The following is a 27,646-nucleotide window of genomic DNA, read 5'->3' on the forward strand; positions in this document are numbered from 1 at the left end:
AGGAGACAAGTGGATGTGGAGTGGGGGTGAGGGGTGGGAGGGTGAGCTGAGTGTGGAAATGAGAGGGGTGTGAGTGTGTGGCCTGGGCCTGGGGCTGCGGATGTGGAGGGCTGTGCCTGGGGAGGTACACCTGCTCCTTCTTGAAGCCCTGGGCTCATTCATATAATCAGTGAAAAACGGGGATTTTCTTGCTTCCTGAAGCAGGCGTTGATAAGGAGCCAAGCATAGAATTTCCCGAGATTTTCTGACAGAACCCTGCTCTGGATCCCAATGGATCCCTCATGCCTCTCAAAGGATCCCTCACCATTGAGGATCCCCCTGGAAGCATCAGCCGTTGATCCTTTTCCAGGCCTCACACCCCAATGCACTTCTGGGGATTCTCTGGCCCGATCCCGCACCAGGTCACTCTGGATCCCTGCCCCCATCTGCTCAGGAGCCAAAGTGGAGCCTTCATCACCAACACTCAGCAGTCCAGCCTCCCAGGCCTGCCCCGCTGCCCCCAGGGGAATCCAGAGGACCACCTCCCCCATCCCCTCCTGCCAGCAGCCTCCCTTCCTTTTCACAGCTCAGACAGGTACCGGGCTCCCACCCACCAACCTGCTCCAACTCGGGGCCCTGCACTGGGGGTGGGGGGGTGTTGAAAACGGGAGAAAAACGAGCCCCTCCCCCACCCTGGGGTGGAAGAACCAGAGGGGCAGCATTCCAGAGAAACGGTGAAGAGGCCAGCCAGCAGAGGGGCGGCAGAGACTCCAGTCAGTGGGAGACAGAGACATCAAGAGACCAGCGAGAGACACGACAGAGACCCGGGAAGGGAGACCCAGTGATGGGGGAGGGAGCACAGAGAGACCTGGGAAGAGAGAAAAGACACCCGGGGAGAGCACAGAGAGACCCGGGGAAAGAACACAGAGACCCGGCAAAGAGCACAGAGAGCCAGGAGAAAGAACAGAGAGAACAGGGAGACCCTGAGAGAGTCGCAGCCAGCTGAGAGACTCCGGGATTACTGGGGCGGGGGAGGGGGTGCGGTGGGCATAAGACTGGGAGGCCGTGACACAGGGAGACAGAGATACAGAGACGTTGAATAGCACAGAGAGACACCGACACACGGAGGGAAACGGAGAAAGAAACTGAGACAGGATCGTGGGCCAGCGATGAGGACCGGGGCACACACCAGCACGGGACGGGACGCGGGGCGGCGACTGAGTGAACTTTCCGGAGCGGGTCCGAGTGGACACGTCCTCACGGGACAGGTCGCTCCAGGGCCTTCGGGTCGTGGCACCCGGGTGGGGGCGGGGACAGCCCGGCCCGGCCCCTCCCTCCCCAGCCCGCGCCGGCGACCCCGCGGGGTGGGGGGTTCCAAACTCGCTCTCCGCGCACCTCGGGACCGCACGTGCGCCCGAGCCGCGAGCGAGACGGGGGCGCGGCGGCTGCGGATCCCCCGCCGGCTGGGAGGGGGCGCCTGTGCGGCGGGGGCGCGGCCTGGACCCGCCCGGAGCTGGGGTGGCTGAGGGAGGTTGAGGGCCGCCCCCGGAGCGCGTCCGCGCCGGTAGTAGGGGGAGACAAGGCGGGACCCAGGAGGGGGAGCACGGACGCAAAAGGGAAACTTTGCGCTGGGTGGGGGGGCGCGGGCTGCGGCTCAGGTGCGGCGGGAGGGGGAAAGGGGGAGGAAGGGAAAGGCGGCGAGGGGCGGCGGGGAGCTAGCCAGCCGGCGGCGGGGTGGGGGGGCGCGTCTGCCGCGGGGTAACGCGGGGAGGAGCCGCCGGGCTTGGCGGTGGGCTTAGCCGAGGCTGCGGGCGCGGCAGGTGGGGGCGCGGCCTGGCCTAATCGGCACCCCCCAGCCCCCCGGGACCGCCCCCAGCTCCGCTCGGCGGACGCGGAGAGAGGGCGGGGGAGTGGGAAAGGACGGATGCGGAGGGGACTGGAAGGGGGCCCGGGGGTCACTCACCGCCTATCCAGGGGCCGTCGGTCCGCATGTCCCCCCAAGCCGCTGGGGCCGCTGCTCCCTCTCCTCTTCTGCCGCCGCCGCCACCGAATCCCACTCCCGCCACCGCCACTCGAGCTAGAGCTGGAGCCGGAGCCGGAGCCGCCGCCTCTGCCGCCGCCGCCACCGCTCCCGCCGCTCCCGCGCCAGCTCCAGCCGCGCGCCCGCGCCCGCGCCCCTGCCCCTGCCGTGCGCGTCCCCGGCGCCGCCCCTCCCCTCGTGCACTCTCGCTCGTAGAGCGGCTGAGACGCGTAGGCCCGATGAGGCCTCAACCCAACCCCGAGCCTAAACCGACCCGGGCTCCAGTACCGAACCGGAACCCCAAAATGAGCATGGACAGACCCAAACTCCCATACGAAGTCTGGATCCTATTAGAGGCTCCCAATACAAATATGAACCTGATACTACTCTAGGACCCCATTCCCTCGATGTGAACCTGATACCGAGCCCAGACCCACCCCCAAACTTAATAGTAAGTCCAAACCCCTAAATCTGCCCCGAAATTGGCTCAAGTAATAATTTTAATCCGAACCCCTATATTGACCTCAAATACCAATTCTGACTCTAAACCCCTTTATCACCTCTACTTGATAGTGACCCCATCACCAACCCTGGTCCTTAAATTTAAATGGACCCCAGTACCAACGCTGATCCCTGATCCCTGTATGAACCCTAAAGTCCAATGGCTCCCTTCTTATGGACCCCAGCACTCTTTTCTGAACCCCAAGCCTTACATAAACCTCTAATACTGCAGTCCTAATCCCAGGTCAACACCAACACCCTTTCTGAACTGGGATTGAGTCACCAGAAAAGGACCCTAATACAAATACTGACCTCAAACCTCATCCATATGGGGGCCCATTTAAGACCCTACATTGTCTCACCTCTAATGGTAATCTTGGAACCCAAGATTTATGAGGCTGGCTTTGCAGAAACTCCACACAAATCCACTCAATCCCCATACTCACTCTACTTCTCTGACCCGATGTCAACCCCAGAGCCTGGCCAACACCTCAATATCTACACCAATTCCAACTGTGAACCTGAGTCACATTGTGAGTTGGCCCTTGAGTTCAGGACTTGATAATGTCCCCCAAGCCTGATATAAACCTCAGTATTGAGTTTCTGACTCCTCATATCAAACTCAGATGCTGACCCGATAAATTTCTGGGCTAAACCAATAACTTACTGGAAGATTTATTCCAAGTCCTAACTCAGGAACTTGGTGAGCTCCAAACCAAGAGCCACACCTTGGCACCAAAGCCTCTGGCCCCAGACCTATCGTCCAGTCCGTGCCACACCAGCCGTCTCCTGCCTGCCGCCCTCATGAAAGACGGGGTGCCTACCCCTACTGCCCTAGGTAAAGTGAGGACCCCTATGGGATCTCTGATCTATGGAGTCTCTGTGATACCACTGTCAGTCTGGAGGTTAGGTGAGAAAGTTTGGGAATTGTTGAGGCATCTGGACTTGGGGTTCACAGGGTAATGTGCAGGGCAGGGGTAGAGGTGGGGGTCTAGGGATCTGGGCTGAGGGGTCAAGTTCTGGCTATCACCTAATTCACTACCTGCATTTGCCTTGGACTTGGATTTAGAAACGGTGCGTGTGCGCCCCCTGGTGTGTGAGAAGGGGATGGGACTGGCTCCAGTGATTCTGGGCAAACAGTTAGATCCGGATTCCGGATGACAAACGGATCAAAAATGAACATTCCTAGTCCGTGGTTTTTTTATCCACTGGTAATTTTGGTGTACTGTGGAGGAGGCATTACAAATTTTGTGCATCTTTAGACGTTTTGGCCTGTTTTTCAGTATTGGAGTGGGTTTAGGCTTTCGAGGGGTGGGATTCTTCTAAATTTAAAAAAGTATGCTTTTTGGCCAGTGATGCCTGCTCATTGCTGACTCGTGAAAACAGTTCCTCTTGGCTTCAATGGCCTACACTCTCCTCCCTGGCTACCGTTTCTCAATCTCTTTTACCATCTCCTGCTCCTCCTGAGGTCTATCCTAGGCCGTCCCCTCTTCCCCTCTGCCTCTTGTCCCTTGGACCGTCTCTACCACCACCAACCAAATGCTGATGACTTCCAAATCTCTGTCTGCAGTGTGGGCCTCTCTTCTGAGCTCAGGACCCATATATCCAAGAGTCTTCTCTAGATCACTCCCCAGATGTTCGTCAGGTAAACTGAATTCACCCTCTCTCCTGCTGCCCCAGCAGCAACACTTCATTCACTCAGTCACTGGGCCAGAAACAGGGCACCTTCCCTCCTGCACCCTCATCTAATGCAAACTGCAAATCTTGAAATGTAAAAAGGGACTAGAGATCATCCCAGAGGGAGGTGGGCAGGAGTCGGGGATGGAGAGAGAAAGATGGGGTGGGGGGGAAGAGATGGGAGAGAGACAGAGACAGGGAGCTTCTGACTTTTGGGTTTTGGTTCACACAAAATCAAGTTGGTCATAAAATCTCTCACACATAGTCATAAAAAATGCCCCTTAAGACTTACTCTGTGTTGAGTAGGGTCAGTACCCTAGAACCAATGGTACCTATTTAGAACCATCACTTCCTCCAGGGAGCCACCTCTAACCCCTGGCTGAGTTGAGGGCTTGCCTGCCCAAACTCTAAACACTGGGTGTCACCACCATCAGTATCTGTGTCTGTCCCCACCCCCCGCCCCACACCTTATAGGTTGTGGGTTCCTTGAGGGCAGGGCAGGAGGGATGAGCCTGCCTTGTCCACTGCCATATCCCAGGGGCCCGTACTGGGCCCTGATACACAAAAGGTGCTCAGTACATATTTGTTAAAGGAATAAAAAGATAGCTTTTCCTCTTCTGTGCTCAGGGACCATCAGACATAAGTGACCAGGTGGGGAAAACTCCCTGACCAAGCCTCAGAGCTCGTCCACACCTGGGGCTTCTGTTGGCCTGGCATGCCCTGAGAGGGGCTTGTGGTGTTTGCTGACCTGTGTGCCTGCAGCCTGGGCCTCAGTGGGTCTGCAGCTCTGGCAGCCTAGTTCCCTCTGTCCAGCACTGCCTAATCTGTGAACTAAATACTTGGAAGGCCCGTGGGCCAGGGGCCTTACACTCCTATGGCTGAAGTCAGCAGACCCACTCACTGCTGGGCCAACCAGCCTCCTGCTTCAACCCTCACAGGGACAGAGGGTTCTCAGAATCTCAAGCCATTGGTCTCTAGCCCCCTGCTCACCCACCTTTCAGTACCACGTGTGGTCAGGTGTTTGCTGAGTTGCGGTGTGAGAGTGGCTGCAAGCAGCCTGCCCAGATCTCAGTGTGCCCAGCACCTGGAACTGGACACAAGGCCGAAGTAAAGGAACCAGAGGCCCAGGCCCTGGGGCCACACAGACAAGAGCCTCAGGTGGCTGGGCCTGTGAATGCCTGAGAGCGGTGGAAAGAGAGGAGCCAAGGCTCTGTCCAGACTGCCAAACTCTGAGCTCGGGGTCCATGTGGACTTGACCCGCTGCTCTGCTCCTGGGCCTGGCGGGGAGGGACGTCCTTGTGCTCATCTGTGAAGGCCGAGTGCTACCACATGGTAGATCTGTGTCTGTCGGGCTCCAGCCCCAGGGGGCAGGGTAAGGGGAGAGCCAGATGTCAGCTCTCACTCACTGTTCACCCTTTGCCCAGGTCCCAGGCCCACTGGACACTGCTCAAACTCATGACGTAAATACAACTCTTAGTCATCTCTTAGTTGGTCTAAATCAAATTAAATTCAGCTTGAGTCCCTGCCCAGCAGATCTGTGAGAATTCCATATCACTCACAGCTCTCCTTCACCTCCCTCCAATGGTCCAAGAATGCCGGGGGCTTGCACAGCCCCAAAGATGCTCAGTCTGTGCTCCTCTTTGCAGAGAAAGGCTGAGGTCTATTTCAGGCCGGCGCCGCCACTGCAGACATTAGTCGTCCCTGCTGTGGGCCTCCCACTGTTTGTCCCCCATCTTCAGGGCCACTCCCCCATCCCTGGCTCTTTATGGGGGTCTCTCCCGTAAACCCTCAAAGTTGCAGCCCTTAGACCTTGGCATTTGCAGTCACACACAGCCATTTTCCGGGGCGGGGGGGGGGCAGGCGGTGCATGCCAGGGTGGGACGGGGAATGCCCGTCCTCCTGCCCCTCTCTTCCATACTGGAGAATCAACTCCCTAAGACGCGGTGGTGTTCTCCCTCTCAGCCCAAAGGACTCAGACGCCAGCACCGCAAAACAGTCTGTGTACCATCTCAGGTGTGGAGTGGGAGGGAAAAGGCCCAGGCCCTAGAACACGAATGCCTGGCTAATGCCTTTCACTCCTTCCTAGTGAGTCACTACATGGGGGGCGGGGGGTGTGAATGAGACAGGAGTTAATGTCTCAATAGAACACTCCGCTGATGACTTCCCCTCAAGCTTCTCTGAGAAAACAGAGGCTACTGGGGAGGACATCTCCATCCCCCCACTATCAAATCCTCAAATCCACCCCATCTACTCCTTCCTCTCTCTCTCCCTCCTGAGATGCGCCCTGCCATGACAGGGGCTGACCCCACCTGCCTCCTCTTTACTGTACCATTCCCATCGACTTGCAGTCATGCTCAAGTCTCTCCCATCCTAAAAAGTTCCCTCCCTGGACCCCACCGGCCTGTCCAGAGTGGGAAAGATGGAGCGTTTCTCTGTTCTCCTTCACAGCAAACCCAAGAGCTGTTGACACAGGGAGCCTCCACCCTCCCGTCTCCTGTACACACTCAGCCCACTATGACACAGCTTTTGGGACCAACACCCCTCTGAAATTGCTCTTGACATGATGACTATTCACCTCCCTTTTGCCCAATCCAACGACCTTGCCAGTTTGCAGCTTAGTGGACCTCTCAGTGGCCTTTGCTACTTCAGTCCCTTCAGTGTCAGCACACACAGACCAGCTCCTGACCTCCTTGTCGAATCCCCATCTGCAGGCCACTGGGTCACCTGTTCATACCATCACCTGCTGGGCCTCGTCCCGTCCCTCACCGCACCACCTGCTCAGGTGACCTCAAGATGAGATAACTGTTGGGCCTCCGCAGACCTCTCCGCCGTGGACCTCTTTGTGTTCTCCTAATGCATCTGCTCTCTCCTTCCTTTGCTTTTCTTCTTGTCGCACCTGGATGTCAAGGCCTAACATTTTAATAACACTCTCGTCAATACCCCGAGCCCCTTTGCCTCTCTGCCTTTTGATGGTATCCGTCTGGCAAGCCCCCAGCTCCGGATGAGCCCTCCTATCTGCATTCTTGTGCTGTGCTCAAACAGCCAAGGAACTCCACAGGTCAGAGTGATGTTCCCATAAATCATAACTGCTGACTGCATATGGGCCCTCGACATATTTCTCCCGTCAGCTTGGAACCCCCCTCTCTGCAGCTGGCTGTTTTCAACCTTTGCCATTTTCTCTTTAAGCCTCCAACCAGCCCATTTTCTCCTTGCCGGCAGATGTGACCTCGACTGCTCCTTTACAGGATTAAAGCCACAGACAGGAACACCCCCCTGCCCCCCCACCCCCGCCACCCAGTTTCCTACTAACACAGTCACACATCTCCCTACACCTGCCCCCTCTCCTGCTGCCTCAGAGGAAGCACTCCTCCTCCTATCTCAGGCTAGGGCGGCTGCCCATCCTTGACTCCCTAGCCCCTGCGGCTTCTCTGTCCATTATCCTCTCCCTCTCTGAGCTCTCCTTCCCACCAACCTGCCCCTGCAACCTTAACCCTGGCTCCCTCCCCCACTGTTGGCCGTTGGACATTCCTGTCCACTCCAACATTCAGTCATACATTGCTTTCATCTTCCACTACTTCCCCAAAACATGATATTTGAGCTAGGACCTCCATGTCTCAAAATTGGATGGGCATCTTTCCCAGTATTCATCTTATTAGACCTCCTGATTATTCAACTCCTAAAACATTAGCTTCTTTGACTCCCTTGACACCATACCCTCCTGGTTTGTCTCTTAACTCCTTGGTCTCCTTCTCAGTCTTCTCTGCAGGGTCACCCTCCTCCCTTAAATGCTGGTGTTCCTCAAGCCCATTCCTAGGCCTTTCCCCCTCTCACCGTGGACCCTCCCTGGTGATCTCATCCATGCTATAGCTTCAGTTACTGTTCATCTGCTGATGATTCACACCTTTATGTCTCCAGCCTGGAGAACTTCCTGTCTAAGCTCCCGACCAGCAGGAGCCTAGCCAATGGTTTCATCATCTCCACCTCCATTTCTCAGAGGACCTCAACCGCCAACACGTCTGAGACCTAACTCATGGTCCTCATTCTCTCACCTTCCCAGTGTTCTCTTTCTCAGTGGATGGTACCATTGTCCACCTAACAGGCAAGCCAGAATCCTAGGAACCATCACCAAATCCTGTTAATTTTACCTCCAAAGCACCTCTGTAATCTACTCTTACCTCTTATCTGGATTCCTACAGTGGCTCCTAATTGATCCTACTGTGTCTACCCTGTCCTTATCCAGTCTTATCACGTCACTCACTCCCCTTTTAAAACCTTCTAATGACTTCCCATTGCTCCTGGGATAAAGAGCCAACCCATTAACAAGTACTAAATGCCCTCCCCTTGCCCGCCTTCCAGCACCAGTCCAGCATCACGCTCCCCGCTGCTCAGTGCCCTCCAGCTGCACTGGCTTCCTTTCAATTCCTCAAACACACATATGTGCCCCCACCCATCCCAACCACCAGGCCTTTACACATTCTTTCTAGAAGACTTTTCTACTCCATCACTTCACTTTTTAACTCATTCTTCACTTTTCGCTCAAGCATCATTTCCTTGGGGCAACCTTCCCTGATGTAGGTCAGCGTTGTTTGTTACACATTCTTACTGTGTCCTGTTTCTTCCATATATAATTATATTACATACATATCTCTCTGAGCCCCTCACCCTGTGTGGGAGGTGGGTGGAGTCCATGGGGGTTCCAGGCCATGTGGGCATTGGGATACATAAGCGTAGTGGGGGACTTCGCTGGTGGTCCAGTGGCTAAGGCGTTATGCTCCCAAGGCAGGGGGCCCGGGTTTGATCCCTGGTCAGGGAACTAGATCCCACATGCCATAACTAACAGTTCGTGTGCCACAACTAAAGATCCTGCATGCCGCAAAGATAATCCCGCACGTGGCAACTAAGGTCCCACGTGCCGCAACTAAGACCCAGTGCAGCCAAATAAATAAATAAATATTAAAAAAAGTAAGTGTAGTGGGGGCTTCTGACCAGGGGCTTGGAGCTGCACAGGTGTATATCATGGACACCTCCACGTTTCCAAGGGCTCCCCACAAGCTGCCAATGACACTGGATGTCCCAGGCTGAACTGGCCCCAGTCAGGACAGACCAGTTGCTAGGGGCAGGCCGGCATTTGGAGACATACAGACCTGGTCTGAATTATACCTGGGGCACTTACTAGCTGTCTGGTCTTGGGCAAATTACTTCTCTGCCTAAGCCTCACTTTCCTCTTCTGTAAAAAGGGGATACTACTTACTTTGCAGCATTGTAAAAATGACATAAAATTGTGTTTGTAAAGAGCTTCATCTGCGCTTCACATCACAGGTTCTTGAAAATAGAAGGTATTTGATGATTATTAGAATTAGCATAATCAAGCCTCTAAAAGCATCGGTTTGGAGGACCATTTAAAAGCTAATCCCACTGGGTCCCATATCCTGGTAATCCTCAGCTACTGTCTGAATGAGAGCCAGCTTCATCATTCAACAACCTCCTTCTGCACTTCGTCCCCCCTCATCCAACTTTTCACTGCTCCCTCCCCAGCCTTCCCCTATAGCCCTCTGTATACCCTCAGCCTCTTCAGAAGTCCTTCCTCCAATTCCTGCCTCACTGAGGACCCAGCAACTATCTCCAGGGAAGCTGCCATTCTCCACAAGTGCAGAGTAAAGAGGCCGGGGCAGAGCCTTCCCTCTCACAAAAGCCACTCCCAGATCATATTCCTTCAGCCTCTCAGAAAAATTCCTGCTCATTTGAGGTTCACGCCATCTGGCTCTTGAAATTCATTGATTCAACCAAGATTTATTGAGTGCTTTTTCCTCTTTCTCTACCCTACCTTCTTTCTGAAAGGGCTTGGGTGACATTAAAAACATGTAATATAAGATGCTTGGTACATAGTAGGACTCCAGTATATTTGTGAATAAATGAATACATTTAAAAATGTTACATAGAAGTTCCCCTCTCCCCAATCCCCCCTTCAGAGGTTTCATCTAACATAAACAGAGAAGTAGAAGGTTTAGTCTTAGACCTCCCTTGAGTTCTTCCATTAGAAGCTGGTGCACCAATTTAAATGTTCTTCTAAGCTCTGCAGGGGATCACATCTCATAATGCTAGTCACCACCTGGAGCCTGGGATGTAGATAACTCAAGAACACTTTGCTTCCTCCCCTTGAACCCCAACAAAGAGGTGGGAGGTGGAGCAAGCCCCCTGCCCCTTCACCACGGCACCTTTTTGTTCTCTGCAAGACCATTATATGAGGCTGAGTTGCCATATGTGACTTGCTCTAATGCAGGGAAGGGCAGCTTAAAAGAATTACAATGCAGAAAGAGAAAAGTTACAGCTGGGTAATAACTAGGAGTTTCCCTGAGACCAGAGAGAAAAGTATCTCAGGAATCAAATGCTGGACTTCCCTGGCCGTCCACTGGTTAAGAAAACACCGCACTTCCACTGCAGCGGGCGGGGGTTCTATCCCTGGTCCAGGAACTAAGATCCCGTGTGCCGCGTGGCACGGCCAAAAAAAAAAAAAAAAACGAAAAAGAAAAAAAAATCAAATGCTAACTTCACTCTCCTGCCCTCCTTTATACAGGTTTTCTCTAAACTGCATCATTCATCAGCTCTCCCTTGCAACTGAGAAAATCCCTTCCTTCCCCACCAGGATGGGGGTCTAACTCCCTGGATCTCTTCCCTTCCCCCATTCAGTTCCCCAAGATAACTCCTGAGTCATATCTGCAGACTTCATCAAGTTGATCAGTAATGCTCAAATTGACACCTCCTCCCAAAGATTATTCTTGTGGGGAAGGGCTTTGGCATTCTACTTCCCATTCTTCAAGGTGGGTTTCTTTTCTTCAAGGGCCCTGGTCCAGGAAGATCCCACATGCCGCAAAGCAACTCAGCCCGTGCACCACAACTACTGTGCCTGCGCTCTAGAGCCCACGAGCCACAGCTACTGAAGCCCACGCGCCAAGAGCCCGTGCTGCGCAACAAGAGAAGCCACCACAATGAGAAGCCCGTGCACCACAACAAAGAGTAGCCCCCACTCGCCACAACTAGAGAGAAGCCCACGCACAGCAACGAAGACCCAATGCAGCCAAAAAAATAATAATAAAATAAAAATATTCTTTTCAATATTCAATATCCGTACTGGTTTCCTTAAATATTGAAGTTGCTAAACAAATACATTCATACCCATAGCTCAAAGATTTTACTTCTTAGGTCTAGTACATTCTAAAACCATATTGAGAAAGGAAATAATTCCTTAACGGCCTCATAATTAGCATCGTGTCTTCCCTTTTCCCTGGGAATCAGTAAATCCGATTATTGTGGCAAGGCTAGAATGTCTGTTCCTTTCTTGATCCCCTTTGGGATTTGTTTGAATAAGAATATGGTCATAGTCTCTTTAATGATTTCTCAGTGATTTTCACAAGTGAGGATTTGATGGCTTGATTTTAGGACGCCTCAGTTATATTCTTGCCAAGAGCTAATATCAATCTGGGGAAAGAGAAGGGGGTTGGCCTATTCTCCCAGTTAAATAAAATTGAAGTATATGAAAAGGCTGAAAAAAAAACACCCCAAAACAAGGACAGTAATCAAGACAGTGTGATATTGGCATAAGGATAGACCTACAAATCAATGGAACAGACTTGAGAGCCCAGAAATTAACCCTTACATTTATGGTCAATTGATTTTGACAAAGGTGCCAAGACAATTCACTGGGGGAAAGGATTGTCTTTTCAACAAATGGTTCTAGGACAATTGGATATCCACATGCAAAAATATGAATTTAGACTCTTGTCTGATGCCATATTCAAAAACTAACTCAAAATGGGTCATAGACCTAAATGTAATAGCTAAAACTATAAAACTGTTAGAAGAAAACATAGGAGTAAATCTTCAGGACTTTGGGTTAGGAAGAGTTTTTAGATATGACACTAAAACACAAGCAATATAAGAAAAAGTAATAAATTGGGCTTCACAAAAATTAAAAACTTTTCAATTCAGAAAACACCATTAAGAAAGTGAAAACATGGGCTTCCCTGCTGGCGTGGTGGTTAAGAATCTGCCTGCCAATGCAGGGGACATGGGTTCGAGCCCTGGTCCTGGAAGATCCCACATGCCACGGAGCAACTAAGCCTGCGAGCTGCAACTACTGAAGCCCGCACGCCTAGAACCCATGCTCTGCAATGAGAAGCCCCCACACAGCAAAGAAGAGTGCCCCCGCTCTCTGCAACTAGAGAAAGCCCATGTGCAGCAATGAAGACCCAACGTAGCCAAAATTAAAAAAGATAAAAAAAAAAAAAGAAAGTGAAAACAAGTCACAGACTAGGAGAAAATATTTGTAAATCTCATGCCCGATAAAAGAATTTGTATGTAGAAAATGTAAAGGACTCTTACAACTCAATAATAAGACAAATAACTCAATTTAAAAATGGGCAAAGGGGCTTCCGTGGTGGCTCAGTGGTTAAGAATCCGCTTGCTGATGCAGGGGACACGGGTGTGATCCCTGGTTCGGGAAGATCCCACATGCTGCGGAGCAACTAAGCCCGTGTGCAACAACTACTGAGCCTGTGAGCCGCAACTACTGAGCCCACGTGCCACAACTACTGAAGCCTGCGCGCCTACAGCCCGTGCTCCGCAACAAGAGAAGCCACCGCAATGAGAAGCCCACGCACCACAACTAAGAGTAGCCCCTGCTCGCCACAACTAGAGAAAGCCCGTGCGCAGCAATGAAGACCCAGCGCAGCCAAAAATAAATAAAATAAAATTTTTAAAAAATGGACAAAGAATTGAACAGACATTTCACCAAAGAAGGCATACGAATGGCCAATAAGCACATAAAAAGATGCTCATCATTAGTTGTTAGGGAAATGCAAATTAAAACCACAATGAGATAGCACTACACATCAACTACAATGGCTGTGATCAAAAACACAGTCAGTAACAAGTGTTGATGAGGATGTGGAGAAACTAGAGTCTTCACACATTACTTGTGGGAACATGAAATAGTGCAGCACTTGGGAAAACAGTTTGAGATTCTTAACACAAATTTACCATGGACCCAGCAATTTCACTTCAGGGTAACAGCCCAAGAGAAATGAAAACATATGTCCACAGAACTTATATGTGAAAGTTCATAGCAGCAGTATTCACAATAGCCAAAAAGTAGAAACAACCCAAATGTTTATCAACTGGTGAATGGATAAACAGAATGTATTCTATCCGTACAGTAGAATACTATTTGGCAATGAAAAGGAATAAAGTACGAATAGATTCTACAGATGAACTTCAAAAACATTATACTCAGTGAAAGAAGCCAAAGATCACATATTATATGAATCCATGTATATAAAAAGTCCAGAAAAAACAAACCTACAGAAGCAGAGAGTAGATTAGTGGTTGCCGGTGGGAATGTGGAGTGACTAGAAATGAGTGCAAGGATTTTTTTCGAGGTGATGGAAATGTTTTGCGGCCATAGTTACACAATTCTGTAAATTTACTAAGAATCATTTAACGCTACACACACACACACACACACACACACACACACACACACACACAATGAAGAAAGAGAAAAATTATAGCTGGGTAATAATGGGGATTTTCCCTGAGACCAGAGAGAAAAGTATCTCAAGAATCAAATGAGGGTTTCACTCTCCTACCCTGCTTTATACAGGTTTTCTCTGAACTGCATCCTTTGTCAACTCCCCCTTGCAACACAGAAAATCCCTTCCTTCCCCACTGGAATGGAGGTCTAACTCCCTAGATCCCTTCCCTTCCCCCATTCAGTTCCCCAAGATAACTTGTAAGTCATGTCTTCAGCCTTCAGCAAGTTGATCAGTAATGCTCAAGTTGGCACCTCCTCCCAAAGATTATTCTTGTGGGGAAGGGTGTTGACATTCTATATCCCATCCCATATAAGACAACAGGGTAGGAAAAAAATAAATGGAACTGAGGGTGATGTTAGTATCCAAGGGTACGTAAGGTAGAGGTGGGCTCTAAATTTGGCTATGCTTTCTGACAGCCAAAGGGGAAAAGGAAACAAATTGAGTATGCAATTTAATCTTGTCTTTAAGATTAAAAACAAAACAAGACTAACTGGTTAAGAGCAGCTTTGCTTTTTCAGTTCCTTAGACCTGAGAAAAATTTTTCCTAGTGAGCGGGCAATATAGGAACCAGTCAACATCCTATGGAGTTTTCTTTGACAGTTTCCTAGAACATCCCTCATTGTCATTGGTGGAATTAGGCTAGAGTTGTGCTGCCCAATGTGGTAGCCAGAGTTGCACGTGGCCACTGAAATTAAAATTAAATAAAATGAGAAATTTCATTTCTCCGTTACCCGAGCCACATCCCAAGTGCTCAGGAGCCACCTGGGCTGGTGGTTACCATGTTGGACGGTGCATCTATAGAGCATTTCCATCACTGCAGAAAGTTCTATTGGGTGGTGCTAGGCTAGAGGAGAGTTTAGTAAAAACAAATAAAATTTAGAGTTCAATAGAGAACAAACGTATGGACACCAAGGGGGGAAAGGCGGGGGTGGGATGAATTGGGAGATTGGGATTGACATATATACACTATTGATACTATGTATAAAATAGACAACTAATGAGAACCTACTGTATAGCTTAGGGAACTCTACTCAGTGCTCTGCGATGACCTAAATGGGAAGGAAATCCAAAAAAGAGGGGATATACGTATATGTATAGCTGACTCACTTTGCTGTACAGTAGAAACTAACACAACATTGTAAAGCAACTGTACTCCAATAAAAATTAATTTAAAAAAAAAAGTTTGGAGTTCAGGATGTTGGTGAAAGAGTGATTCTGTCCCAACCTTGGCATGGATGGAACTCTTCAATCTGCTTTCATAACATCACACATTGAGAACAGGGGCAGAAGGATGGGTTGGGGATAAGAGTGGAAATTTGATTTTTAAAAAATAGGAGCCGGTTTAACATAGATATGTTTTGACTTTTTCTAACTTTAGAATGGGGAGTGGTGAGATAAACTCGGCCCCCCAGGGTCACGCTCCTTTGGGGAACAACATTGGGTTAGTTTAGCTGTTCGGCTAACGATTGGGCTTCTGGTTCACAAAGCACCCTTTGGCTGGCTTCTCCTTGCCGAGTGGTATGTTCAGGCTGGCAGGATTTTGATATACAGAGCAGGGAAGGGGTAAAGTCAGGCTGGCAGGGAGAGGCTGAAATGTGGATGGATGGGGGGAGAAGAGGTGAGTGTGGGTTCTGCCGTGAGGGCAGGTGCTGAAGGAGTGAGGACCCAAGGGGATTCTGCTGTGCATGAATGAAGAGAAAGGTCATGCACCTTTCTCTTCAGTGCTCCAAGAAACTTTTGGTCACATGGGAGTTGGGTTTGTATTTGGGGAGATTTCATGGTGTGCAGAGACCAACTTCCTGTCCAGCAGAGGGTGGCGGAAGCAGTGGCTTCGGGAGATCCAGTCACGTGGGGGTTAAAGGCTGGGTCTTAACCGGGATTTTTTTACCCGATGGGTGGTACTTACCTGCATCTTGGATTAAATCATTCTTCTCAAACTCCAGAGTCCAACCTCACTCTGACTGCCAAGCTTGCAGATTTATGGCACCAAGAAATGAAGATCGATCAGGCCTGAGCTGTAATGAAGTTTGGAATCCCATCTCAAAGTCAGGGGGAAATTGTGGAAACCACTCTGAGATAGAAATGACAACTGTGGTGGCACAAGGTCCTCTCTGGGCCATATCTGCCTTCCTGAAGCATGAGACATACAAAGCCCTGAGTGACCAAAAGGGCATGTGGCCATGTGACTCCTGACTAAAGAGACAAGAGCTCTTTGTACATAACAACACGCAGGCCAGGTGCCAAGAGGAGATTGCAACGGTGGTAGGAAAAGTCTTTCTTTCTTGATATTCTCCCAACCAACAGCCCCCATCTGCATCCCACTCCTACTCATCTGGAGTAAAACCACAGAACTGAACAACTGACAGCTTGAACCAGAGCTCAAGGAGGCAGGCTCCTGCACCGGGGAAGGAAAGACAAGACACAAACGGGTGAAGCCAGAGAAGAGCGAGAGAGGGTTCAGGAGAGGGTTTTCTTCCTCCCAGTGTCAAGAGGGTGGTGGTTTTGGGTGCGCTGAGAGCCTGCACGAAAAGGCCCTTGCTGACTGCGGCGCTATTAGGGTCCAGCCATTCTTGAAAGTTCTCTGGATGCACTCTGTACAGATTGGAAGAAAAACTCAAGTCAGAAGTCAACAATGATTTTAGTGCTTTAGGTATGTGCCTTTTTCTGACTAATAGTACAGTTGTTTACAGTAAACTCCACTTCTCCCTAACTTCCACATTTACAGAGTCGTGTTGAATAGTGTCAGTGAAAACCACCCAGAAGTATCGACTGAGGCTGGCAACCCCACCTTGCTACTGTTCATCCCAATGTTCTCCACTGTGGTATCCTAGGAGCGGTAAGGAATGGACTGAGGAACAAAGGGCATCCAGCAACGGAAGGAAGAAGAAGAGAGACCCGGGGTGGGGATGGGGGCGGGGTAGGGGGGGGAGAGAGAGGTTACAGTCACACCTGGCTCCGGAGTGGCTGGAAGGTGTAACTGTTGAGCACGGATGGCTCATCCAGGCAGCCCCAGACAACGTCTAGGGGAGGCAGCCGTGCAGGGAGCTGTGTGCACATGTATGATCTGAGCACATCTGGAGCAACAGATGCAAACAGTGCCACTAAGGAAGCGTGTGATGATCCGCTGCCATTGTCCAAGGCTAGGGCCAAAAGAAATGAGGAAGTATTGGTATGTGATGGAAATCACGAATCCTGTATATTTCAAGTTATTAGTGGTTTCACCAACATACGTAATTGTCCCAGGGATATAGGATACCTTTTATTTTGTTTAGATGGAGAGGGAGAATCCAGGAGCTCACACTAGGTCCTGCCTGTGAAAAAAAGCTCTTCATCCATACAGGGCAGGGATCTGGGTGGGGGTCAGGAGCTGCTGGAGCTCTGGGTCCTGGCTACACTCCCTGAATGAGGGGAATGACTGCAGATAGTGTCGGGGCCTCACTGGGGCTTCTGTGAGGTGGACTCAGGTTCAGATCTCCATTTGCCCCCAACCCCACACACTCCCACTCTAACCAGTGGACCTATCAGGAGGTATCAGGAGCTCTGGGAATCAATGTTAGGTCAGTGCCGATGCCCAGCGATCTCTAAAATATCTGGGGTGGCCACAGGCCCTGAAAGAGGGCAGAGTACTCAGAACCCCAGGGATCAGCTACTCTGTGCTCCTGGATGACCCTGCTGAACCCACCTGACTGGCCTCCCTCACCACTCCTCCTTGGAAGGTACATTAGTCAGGATTCTTTCCATTGCACATGGCAGAGAAAGTACAATGTATTGGTCTGTGTAACTGAAAAGTCCAGGGTGTGGAAGAAAAAGTTTAAATTCTGCATTGTGTTTTTAATGTGAGTTGGCTATAATTAGTACTTGTTTTTCTTACATAATTTCTGCAAGGGGGAAAAAACTTACAAATTCTTTTTCCAAATGACAAGAAACTCTACCATACTTACACTGCTGGTTGGTCTAAATAAAACAAAAGCACTGAAGTCATACTCAGCAGGTTAAATATTACAAGGTTGATGGAAAGTTCAATTTCCTATAACAAACTTACAATGAGTAAGTACAATTTCCTACAATAAACAAGCATCATAGTCTCAAGGTTAAGGGTTATAAAACAATAAATGATTGTAGCTAGAATAGAATTTTATAGGAGAGCTTCTTGCATACAAACTACTCAATATAATCATGACAAGATACAAAATAAGAATAAATGTAATTTGAAATAAGATCTTAACTCCATATGGTTAATATTCTCTCTCTCCCTCCCTCTCCCTCTCTCTCTCTCTCTCTATGTATTCCTTGTACCTTTCAACTTACTCCTAATCTTTGCCACACAAAAATTATATCCAGCCCAATGCTTTGCCTTCTCAAAAGCCCTCATGGCAATAACTTCTCATTCTCTCAAGATTCCCTATTTATTGTTTCAACTACATTTTTAAACATACATGAAATAAGAGATTGGGGCTTATAATATTTCCTCAAAGGATTGATACTCAGACATGGTTGGGTCCAGGGGCTCAAATATGGTCATCAAAGTGCTCTCTTTCTCTGTCTCTGTGTCTCTCTTCATCTCTCATCTCTACTTGATCTCTGGTTCAGTTGACTTGTTGGCTTCATTCTCTTCTATTGTAGAATTTTTCCTCCATGGGGACAGTGAAATGGCCACAGGTGGCTCCAGCTTGAACTCTCAGAAAAGGAGGGAGCATTTTCTTGATGGAGCTGACAGAAAACTCTCAGGGAAGTGTCAGGTTGGCCCAGCTTGGCTATGTGCCCATCCCTGAACTAATCACTAAGGCTAGTGAAATGGAATGATCTGCAGGCCTGTGTCACATACCCATCTCTGGGCTCTGGGGCTGGGGACTGAGTGGGGCTCAGTGCCACCTAAACCACATGGAATTAGAGGGGGGATGGTTCCCTACAGGAAAGTATGCCAGGCAGACAGACAACCTTGGTCTAGGACAAGAAGATGGAAGGTGATGTAATATTGGGTCTATGGGAATAATAAAACTGTGACACTGCTCATCAAAGCCCACCTGGCAGTGAGGCCCAAGACCCCATTAACAGACTATAGAGTTTTTAATGCTGAAGTGGATTACCAAGAATACATTTAAGGAATATGAGTATGGTGCACCCTTCCTGGCATGGGTTGCTACCTGCCTTATTTTCCAGTGCTGAATTGGGTATGAAGAGGTAAGCTGGATGGAAGCTCCAGGGGCCTGTAATTCTAGCATTGTTATCATCTGCTCTGAAGGTGCAGCTGCTACATTGCAAAGGTCATGTCCTCAGGTCGCTGAGACCATCTTTAATGAGGGAGTGCAGGCCATTTGGAATGGCAAAGAGGTCTGGAAAGAAGGCTTGGCTGACAGCCTGGGGCAACCCTCAGAAGCTGTACTTACAACCTTGAATTACATAACCCAACTGTGCCTCCCCAGATGGAGGTGGGGAGTCAGCAAAGAGCTTTACCAGGAAGTGAGCTGTGGTTGACAGTGAAGGGGAAGAAGTGGATCCTTCTAGCAGGGAGGGTATGAAGCTCCTCTTATGGCCCAAATGTCCTGCTCTAGGACATCGCCCTGATTATCGGGTATCACACAGGATCCTGTGTGCCTCGTAAATGGACTGTGGAAGCAGTTGGTACTGTTTCAAAAAGGCTGCCCCACAGCACTGAGGTCCATGCATGATGACACTGGGCCTTGGGGAGGGAACAGATGCTGGGGCTAATTAGGGCATGGCTCCTCTGGCCCATGACAGCAGAGGACATCCAAATAAAGTGGGACAGATGCGCCCAGTGCATTACGTGTACAACATTGCTTCCCGACCAGCCTATCTGGAGAGGACTCAGGTGGCACGCTCTTAGAAATGGTGTACCTTGACAGTTGTCTTCTGAAACTGGAGAGTCAAAACTGGGATGGCACAGTTCCTCCCATGCCCGGGCATCCCACCAGGGGTCAAGAAGCATCCTCTTGGCAGGGGTGTGGTGGGAGAGGTTCTCAGTTTGTGGATTTCCTGTCTTTTTACATCCTCACCAAGAAATTGTGAGATTTTGGGGAATCCTTTTACTAGCAGAATTGTAATTGGCAAGGCTAGGACCACTCCCTGAAATGGACCCCAACCCAAGGGGTTCCACAGAACTTTACTAAACATGCGTGGAAAGTTCTATCCAGATCAACAGTGGCAGTGGTGCTGGTGTGCAGATGCTCTAATCCATGCCAAGCCCTGGGAACAGTGCTGCTGTTGCCTCTCCATCGTGATAGTTGCACTGGAGCCATGGGCACTGATTGATCTTATTTTAGGCTTGACAACAAGGGGCCACACAGGGACAGTCTCACTCAGTATGCCACCAAGCTGAAGGATAAGCTCCAGGTGGCTGATGGTTTGTCACCACGGTGGCTTGGTGGAACACAGCACAGAAAACAAGATCGGAGCGTGCAGAGCAGACATGTGTTGTTTTGGCCTCAGAAGCCACTTATCCTTCCTCCAGGGATCACACTCCACTTTTCACTTAGGGAACCACACCTCAGCCACTCTCAGTCTGTGTAGTTTAGGGGTCAGGGACTAGGGGAACTCACAACAACCATCAGGCAAGAGATAAAGGTAGATTCCTGATGATATTGTTTAAGTCAGGGGTTGGCAAAGTTTTCTATAAGAAGCCAGTAGTAAATATTTTCAGTTTTGTGGGCCATAGGTCTCTGTTGCAGCTACTCAGCTCCTTGGTTGTAGACTGAAAGCCGCCATAGATAACATGTAAACAAATAAGCATGGCTGTGTTTCAATACCAAGGTATTTATAAAACAGGTGGCAGGCCAGGCCAGATGTGGCTTACACGCAGTAGTTTATCAACCCTTTGTTTAAGTACCTGGATCCAGCTGAGCCTGAAGCTAACTGCCCTTGTGATCGTTCAGTTAATGAGCCAATACATTCCCCTTTTTCTTAAAGCAATTTGAGCTGGTATTCTTGTCGACACGATGGCGAGGTTTCTTACTAATTTACCCAGGTACAGAGCCAGGGTTGCAGACTGGAGACGGGGTTTCACAATGGATCTGGTGACCCCAGGTAGGCAGGAGACAGCTTAGCACTAAAGGAAACCCCATATCTGATAGGGGACTGGTCAGGATGCCTGACTGTTTATAATATGCGGCCACAGGCCAGGGCTGTTAAGATTGTGCATCCAAGCAAACTTCCACCCAAGGGAGACCTGGAAGGGTGGCAGTCTACCTGTCTGCGGACTCTGACCATAACCCCATGATCAGTGGAACAGGAAACGCCCTAATGAGGCTGAGGAGAAGCCAGCCCTCTCTCTTGGTGAGGAGTGGGTAGGAGACGAATGGTGAGGAGGATGACAAGGAGGGGAGGGATGCCTGATGACCATTTGGCATGGGATCCTAGGGACGCCTTGATCCCAGACACCTACTCCTCTCCATGGGGATGTGGGAAGCCCTCTTCACAACACTTAATCTGGAGATAGCAGACGGTAAGGAAGAAGAAAAGAGTATCACGAAGGGAGGGGTGGTGGGTGGAGAGCTAGGGAGCTGGAGCAGATGGGCAAGGGGAAACCTACCAGTCACTCAGTTGATGGATTAGAGGGTGGTTTTGCCCAAGATGGACACCCCCACCTGTCTAGGGGCTGCCTCCTCTGTGGGGCAGGCGGATGCTCCAAACCCTTGCTACCCTTCATGTGTAAACCCCTCTCTGTGAGGAAATAGGAAACTCCAGCCTCAACACACTTTCAGTTCCTTAAGAGGGTCAATCTTTTCCTGGAGGAGAGAGGAGTTGGGAGCCCATATAACTGGATTAGTTTGGGGTCCACTCTTACTTCACCTGCTGGTTGAGCAGATGCCAAGCAATAGGATGGGGCAAAAAGGCACTCTGCCCAGGATGGGAGATGACTTAGAGTGCCAGGTTTCAGATATGAAGAGTTTGCATTAAGAAGTAATTGCAGGGCTTCCCTGGTGGCGCAGTGGCAGAGAATCTGCCTGCCAGTGCAGGGGACACGGGTTCAAGCCCTGGTCTGGGAAGATCCTACATGCCGCGGAGCAACTGGGCCCGTGAGCCACAACTACTGAGCCTGCGCGTCTGGAGCCTGTGCTCTGCAACGAGAGGCCGCGATAATGAGAGGCCCGCGCACTGCGATGAAGAGTGGCCCCCACACTGCGATGAAGAGTGGCCCCCACTTGCCGCAACTAGAGAAAGCCCTCACACAGAAACGAAGACCCAACACAGCCAAAAGTAAATAAATAAATACATAAATAATAAAAATAAAGGAATTCCTTTTAAAAAAAAAAAAAAAAAAAGAAGTAATTGCAGTGCTTCCCTGGTGGCGCAGTGGTTAAGAATCTGCCTGCCAATGCAGGGGACACGGGTTCGAGCCCTGGTCAGGGAAGATCCCACATGCCGCGGAGCAACTAAGCCCGTGCACCACAACTACTGAGCCCGCGTGCCACAACTACTTAAGCCCGCGTGCCTAGAGCCCGTGCTCTGCAACAAGAGAAGCCAGCGCAATGAGAATCCCGCGCACTGCAACGAAGAGTAGCCCCCACTCTCCGCAACTACAGAGAAAGCCTGCACGCAGCAATGAAGACCCAATGTAGCCAAAAATAAATAAATAAATTAAAAAAAAAAAGAAGTTATTGCAGAGAGACTAGCTGATGCTGTCAGTGCTCTGCCCATATTCCCCTGGATGTTTTTTGCATATCAGCTCCGAGCTCTTTCACACCCAAGTGCCTGCACTCCATCTTTGTCAGAGACTGAGCTCAGGCAGGGGCCTGGGAACTGACACAGGGCAGGGGCAGCCTTTACCAGTGACCGTGGGGCTCCTCTGCTCCCTGGTCAGGATGACCCTTCGAGGTGGTCCTCAAAGTCCCCGTGTGGGATCGAGCCAAGGTTACCCTCCATGGGACTTTGCTCAATATCCCACCCTCACTTGACCCCCTCCCTGCCTGGTGACCGCCCGCCCTCGCCCCCCACTCCCCAGTGTTTTTCCCAGGAACTCTTAAATCTCCTGCATACAAATTCTCCTTTCAGGGTTTGCTTCTGGGGAACCAAGTGGTCCTATGAGTTGACAGTTGTGACAGCACAGAGCAAGGAGGTGAGGTGCCTGTTTCCGGTGTTGAGGCAGTGACCCCAGGCCACCAGGAATGGGGAGGCACTCTCACATGTGTGTATGGGCTGCAGAAACGTTTGGAGCGAGCTGTTTGCACGGGGTACAAGCCCAGCTTTGAGAATCTGGAATGGCCGAAGCCAGACAGTGTGGGGACGATTTGGCCAGGTTTTCCTGAACAATTTTAGACCCTCTAGAATCTGGAGGGGCCACCTGCATTCCAACTCTTAGTGAGGGAGGAAGAGAGGGAGGTTGGGATCAGAGAGGACGACACAGGAAGCTGGAGGTGATGTAGGTCAAATTCTCAATAGATGAGCCCTGGGGAGTGGGGAGATAAGCCCCAATCTGAGGGCCCCTCAGATGGGCTCCAGACCTGGCTAGATACCATGCCCAAGTTTAGTGCATGGAGATTCCTGGCTCTTGTGGCTCCCCATAGGGTCCAGCAATGGGCAGACAGCCTTGGGGCCAACCCAGGACAGTCCAGGGCTTTGTGCCATGAAACCCTCCACCCTCTCCTGCCCGGAAAATGTGTACAGATTGTGGCAATGAAGGGTTTGTTATAGCAGACCGTGCCCGTGGGAAAAGAGCTTGGCAAACATGGCATTTCTCCTGGGGAAGGGAGACCAAAGTGGACAGAGTGGTGCTCAGGAAAATGAGGGAGTGGGAGACACAGGACAGCAGCCCCCGGCCGAAGGACCAGCTTCCGGCTCAGCTCCTAGTGAATCCCAGGACCCGTGGGTTTGCCTCCGTAGCAGTCACACATTCCTCAGCTCCAGGGCATCACCACAGGTTTTGGTAACCACCGAGGGTCCCCTTCAGGCCAGCGGGGGTCGGGGGACAGGTCCTGGAGGAGACTGTCCTGAAGAGCCAGGCTGGGACTGGCAGGCATGCCTGTGAGCAGAGCTTCAGGGATGAAGGCGAGGATGGGGTGGGAAGGGAGGAGGGGGCAGTGGGCTGGGCTTGAGCCAGAAGAAACTCCTGGGCACGAGCAAATAGCACACCCATTTCTCTGCTAAAGACCAGAGGCATCTCTTGAGCAGGAGAGGGCGGGGAGATGAACCGAGGCCTTTCTGGGGGTGCTAGGGGGACGGCCAGCAGGTGGTGGCCTCCATCTGGCTAAGGATGCAGAGGGTGGGGGGGGTTACTTGCTGATTTTGAGAGAGAGGAGAGGGGAGGCTGGAGCCACCTCGGAGAGAGGGAGAGAGAGCAAGGAAGAAAGGTTGGGGAGAAGGGAGGGATGTGCAGCTGCTGTGTGCAGAAGGACTTGGTGGAAGGAGCCTGAGGGGAGCGCTGGACTCCCCTGTCATCTCACAAAGCCTCAGAAAAATCGACGTTATCTATTGCTGCCTTTGGAGCTGGAGTTCTGTTTATCTGGGATGCAGCCGCACGCGGGGACTGGCCTCAGGGGTGTCAGGGGAGAGCCAGCACAGCCCTGGGTGGCCCACTCATATGCAAGCGACACGATAAGCCAGTGAAATCCTGAGAAGGTTCAAATGAAGGCGTGAGAGAGGCCTCTGTGCTCAGAATCCAAATGAAGACCTCCTGTTTCTGCTCCTCCCTTTTCCAGGACAAACGTGACTCCATGCAGCCATAGAGAGTGTGGTTAGTGGGAAGAATGGCTTCAGGACTCAGAAGGCTCCTTCCAGCAGGAGGAAGAGGGAGGGCTTTGCTGCTTTGGAGACCAATCCTGCCTGCTGGGTCCTGGAACTGAACCTGCCCCTGCCTGGGGGATATTTCAGGGCACATGTGCTTGGGGAAAAGGGGGCTGGGGAGCCCATAGTGCCTGCCTTGAATTTGATCCTAGGCTCATGAAGTGTGAGCCCTTCAGAGCTATAGGGCCTTCAGGAAAAAACTGAGGGACTTGGTGAGACCCCAGGAAAAGCAGTGGGCTTGAGCAGATGATACAGGCCATGGTGGAGTGGAGGAGGGGCCCTCTCTCCAAGGTTATGTGAGTCTTTCACTGCCAGGACTCTTATCTCCAGGGCTGGCCTTTCAGGAAGCAGGAATGTCTAGATGTGATGCTTGTGAGGGAAGCAGGTGGAGAAATCTGAATTATAGCTGCTGTTGGGACCCTAGGGCAAAGCCCTCCTATATCTTGCCTGACTTGGGAATAGCCCACTGGACTTTCATGTAAGTGAATAACCTGTTTATAATGATCTGAACCTGGACCCTAACTCCGCGTTACAGGACAGCAAAGTGTGCAGTGCCCTCAAAACAGCGTGGGCCCGGGAGGGCTCCAGATGAAGAGCTAGCTCCTCAACACATGAAATCATACCAGCAGTTCTACTAACCTGGTCTTCCGGTCTGGATCACAGAGACGCAAAATGATTTGATTGGGGCCGTTTGGCCCTTCTCCAGTAGAGCATTACTCTGGGACAAGGGTTCCCAGAGTATGAAAGAGCCATCTGAAGCTACTGTCTTCAAAAGGTAGCTTTGTGTATAGCAGGTGCAAGGTTCCCGGGACTCCTCTACTGCCTGTGCTGAGCACGAGGACGGCGCCCCAGGAAACAGCTGCTAACCAGAAGACAGAATGAATAGACTAAGGGAGAGAGATGCAGACGCACTGGCTGCAAAAAATAAAGAATGCAAGAAAACCCATCCCGTGATACGGGGGCAATTGTTGCATTTGTCCTAGTAGCATGTTTCTTTCTTCCTGTTGGTGACATCTGTTATTCCTTCGGGGAATAACTCATGAACTGCGAGACTTCTTGGTGTGAAGGTCACGGTGTCCTGCCCACCTGACTTCCCCCAGACCCTCAGGGATAGGTGTGCCACCCAGGCCTGGCCAGTCAGAATGTCCCATTCCCTAGGACACAGAGATCAGGCCAGAGGAGGCATTTGATCTACGCTGGACCAATCACCAGTTGTCTGGGCCCTGCAAACATACAGATGCTGAGAGAAACAAAGGCTTTTTTCTTTGGTGTTGCTAAACTGAGAATATGTGAATTTGGAACTGTCGGCACCTATCTCCCCTGGCAACATGGAGGAAATCCATCTAGAGCCAGAGAGGAGAAGATCAATACACAGAGGGAAGCAGAGGGAGCCCTGGTGGCATCGAAGGGGGCGCTGGGTCCACTCTGCACGATGCTAGAGCTGCCCGTGGTCTTTCCCCTGGAGTGAGCCTATGAATCCACATCTCCCCTTGCTTTTTTCTTTTCACTTCTTTCTCTTTTTTTGTTTCCTTTTGCTTCTTCTTTTTTTTCTCTTTTCTTTATTTTTTTGCTGAAGCTAGTTTGAGATGGATTGTAACTGAAAGAGTCCTGACTTCTACAAATAGCATGAATTCGTTAATTCATTCATCAAACATTTATTGAGTGCCTGTCATATACCAAGAAGTGATTTATATCCCAGAGCTACAAGTATAAACAAGTGGATTTGATCCCTGCCCTCAGAGAGCTTACTGTTTTGTGGAAGAGGCAGAACAAAAAGAATCCCACAATCAATTATTTTATATACTAATTCTAAGAAGCACCATGAAGAAACACCTGTAGAATGAAGCTCTGTGAGGGCAGGGTCATCTCTTTTGCTCATTGATGTATCCCCAGGCACATAGGGGATGCTCAAAAATACTTACTGAAAAAAATGAACAAAAGACAAAGTTCCAGACATAACAGAGGGGAGGTGCGAGGGTCAGGGAGAGTTTTTCTAGGAAGCAACATTTAAGCTGAGATCTAAAGAACAGGGAGACCTAAATGGGAAGGAAACCTAAAAAAGAGGGGATATATGTGTACGTATAACTGATTCACTTTGCTGTACAGCAGAAACTAACACAACATTGTAAAGCAACTATACTCTAATAAAAATTAAAAAAAAAAAAAAGAACAGGGAGGAGTTGGCCAGGCCATAAGAGCAGAGGGGCAGAAATCAGGGCCCAGACAACTGGTGATTGGTCCAGCGTAGATCACATGCCTCCTCTGGCCTGATCTCTGTGTCCTAAGGAATGGGGCATTCTGACTGGCCAGGCCTGGGTGGCCAATGGTGAGAGTGACGGGCGTGGAGGGAGCCGGCCTAATTGAAGGAGTAAGAGGAAGCAGCATGGCTGGCGTGTAGGGTACACGGTAGGTATGTAGTGGGAGACGAGGCTGGGGATGGGGGTGTCTCACCAGAGGCTGCAGTAGCTACATTCAGGATCTGGGTCACAGTCCCAGGGCAGCGGGAAGCTCGTGTTCAGAGCAGTGAACAGAGCAGTCAGGGTCCTCAGTGCAAGGGTCTTAAATGGAAGTAGAGAATGAAAAGGGAGTAGGGGCCGAGTGAAAGCAGGGTGTTGCCTTCACCCTGGTGAGAGATGAGAGATGATGGAAAAGAGGGCACAGCCAAGAGATATTTACAATCATTACCGTCAAATGAACGGAAGTAATATTCACATACTCAATGGGAAATGACCTCCTGAGCTGAAAAATGATTGGGTAAATAAATCAATGAGTTCCAGGGAAAATTAACAAAAGAATTATATAACAGGACATATCCTAGCCATGCAAAAATTCTTTTTCTATCATGAAGGAAAAATATTGCACGGATCCACAGATTAAATCAGGTTACAAAGGGGGAAGTTTTAGGTTGGTCTTAGGCTTTGCCTCAGTATTTCTAAGTGCTAGACAATAGGGAGCAATGATTATAGTTTTGGGTGAAAAAGATGGTGACACAAGAATCCCGTACCCAACAAATTATCATTCATGTGCGAAAACAACAGAAATACATTCTAGATATACAGAGAAGGATGTAGAAAATGTATCACGCGTGTGTTCTCCCTAAGTAAACAACCCGAAGACATACTTCAGCTGCTCAGGAGATGAA

The 27,646-nt window shown here is 50.2% G+C and overlaps 1 protein-coding gene and 2 long non-coding RNA genes across 12 annotated transcripts in view; 2 read left to right on the forward strand and 1 right to left on the reverse strand.

Annotated features, from left to right (window-relative positions):
- Positions 1 to 2,131, reverse strand: part of PTPRF (protein tyrosine phosphatase receptor type F) — an 86,026-nt gene extending 83,895 nt beyond the window's left edge. For 7 of the 10 annotated variants that reach the window (XM_082454866.1, XM_082454863.1, XM_082454859.1 and 4 more), the window contains exon 1: positions 1,943 to 2,131. The gene's annotated coding sequence lies outside the window, so the exon portion shown is untranslated. The remainder of the gene's footprint in view (positions 1 to 1,942) is intronic. The other 3 variants (XM_082454858.1, XM_082454865.1, XM_082454861.1) reach the window with 1 other exon arrangement.
- LOC309658057 overlaps positions 1 to 27,646 on the forward strand; it is a 271,553-nt gene that overhangs the window by 191,520 nt on the left and 52,387 nt on the right. The gene's annotated exons all lie outside the window — the stretch shown is intronic.
- LOC309658050 lies at positions 725 to 22,015 on the forward strand. The gene is made up of 2 exons (XR_014262009.1): positions 725 to 1,247; positions 11,016 to 22,015. It is a non-coding gene; the product is annotated as an uncharacterized lncRNA (long non-coding RNA).

This window comes from Balaenoptera physalus, assembly GCF_965194825.1.
Source record: "Balaenoptera physalus genome assembly, chromosome: 1".
In the NCBI taxonomy this organism is placed as follows: Eukaryota; Metazoa; Chordata; class Mammalia; order Artiodactyla; family Balaenopteridae; genus Balaenoptera; species Balaenoptera physalus.